General features: G+C 38.4%; 1 protein-coding gene across 1 annotated transcript in view; it reads left to right on the forward strand.

The window, feature by feature from the left end:
- The window catches only part of svil (supervillin), an 86,059-nt gene that overhangs the window by 49,035 nt on the left and 35,127 nt on the right, over positions 1-1,897 (forward strand). The window lies entirely within an intron of this gene.

Genomic DNA, 1,897 nt, shown 5'->3' on the forward strand with positions numbered 1-1,897 from the left:
TGTTGTACTTCTGAGTAATAAAGCTCTTAAAATATGGATGTGGAGTAATTAGCTTAGTAGCATTTAACTGTTGCAAATCTGCAACATCTGCCTGGAGAGGGTTAGCCTTTAAAACAATGTGGAGGACTCATGAATCAATCGTAATTCATCAACCTCTTGTCGCTCCAGAACAGGACTCCTCCAGCTGCCCTGCCCTCTGTTCTGCTACAATGTCTCTGTTTATTTTCACTCTTCTATCATAAGTAAAGTACAATTAACTCTTTAGAATCCAGGTGTGTTATGCTTAGTTGAAACCAGCCAGCAGCAGATGGGAGCTCCTTCTAGTTGATCATATAGTGAGGCAGCAGGAAGGGCGCTTAAAGATCCAGGGGCAATCAGGAGACACGCAAATCTAGGTTAAAATAATTTCTTTCCATCCATCCGTTTTCTGACACGCTTATCCCTGCTGGGGTCATGATGGGTGCTGGTTCCTATCTCCAGCTGCCAATGGGTGAGAGGCGGGGTATATCCTGTCGTCAGTCCATCGCAGGGCATCATTGATTAAGATATACATGATTAAGATAAATTTATTGGCAATATTGATCCATCGGTTATGAATAGTCCTCCTGTAAATTTTCTGCTTTTGACCTAATAAAAAACCCTATCCAGTGCACGGTCTACAGTAGTGAGAGAACGTCCCTCCTTATCTGTTCACCAATGTCGCTTATAACTCTGTAATCTTCCCTGTTTTCCTGCTTGAACTCATTAGCTCGGGTTACAGGGTTCTGACGACATCCTGGCTTTCCTCTTTATCTTTTTATACACGTCAACCTAAAGTCTGATTAACTTTTCCGCTTGCACAGACTTGTTTTCATGCTAAGCTGTTTGCCGAAATGCTAGGCTAATGTTAGCATGCTCATTTCCCGATTTGACACGACTTTGATTTTTTAAGTCTTTTGATGCATCTTCAGCTTTTAAAACAAAAGTTCATATAAAAGGTTGATTTCATGTCTCATCCATTTTTAAACATTCGTTTTGAACATCATAAAATGTAATAAATATAATTTCAGCTGCTTACCTCTTGTTTTATCGGCTGTGCAGAAGGTTTTACTTTTACAGGAGTGTAGCTAATTGCAAAGGGGAAATAACCATGCTGCTTTACTTTTTTGTGTAATACTGAAGGAAAAATGCACCATGCCCAATTTTATGTTTTTGCTATCCAAATCAAAACACTAAATATGTTGTTTTTTTTTTTTATTATTATTCTATTGATGGTTGTTTTTCCAGGAAATGATTAGCGAGACGGGTGCAGGTTAAAATTTGTCAATAATTAATTTATTTGACAGACAGGTTAGGAAAGACTTCAGGGAACAAACAAAAACGATATTTTAAGGTTATGGTGATTAAAATACTCAGGAGTATTAAACAATTTAAATATGTAGGGTAAATAATAGCGTACACAGAGTTTTAAAAGCTGGCAATACTGATTAGTTTTTGTTGAGACGCCATTTTTTTTGTCGCTTCAGTAGGAAGACTGTAGAGATTCCTTAGGATACTGGTGATGGCTGCACTTAAACTCTATTCTGCATTGATTGGAGTCTTTTCAAAATGGGAAAAACCCACTGTGAAATTACCAAAGCTCTGTCGTCATGGAGATACACATTTATTCTCTCTCTGCTGAACACCAAGCACATCTTATGAAGAAGCAACCTGTTATAACGTGCACATCCCTCCACATATGCTTTTACTTTGAAAAATAGATTTTACAATGAAGACAGGAAGTGCTTTTAATGGTTGTCTGGTAACGACGGCTGGAAATCAGGCGGGCTGTCACTACCCGATCCGTACCATCAGCTCATTTGTGCAAACAGACAGAGATGGCAAAAGTACTCACTTTCCATACTTGAGTAAAAGTACA

Source organism: Cyprinodon variegatus, unplaced genomic scaffold (genome assembly GCF_000732505.1).
Source record: "Cyprinodon variegatus isolate N-32 unplaced genomic scaffold, C_variegatus-1.0 Scaffold120, whole genome shotgun sequence".
In the NCBI taxonomy this organism is placed as follows: domain Eukaryota; kingdom Metazoa; phylum Chordata; class Actinopteri; order Cyprinodontiformes; family Cyprinodontidae; genus Cyprinodon; species Cyprinodon variegatus.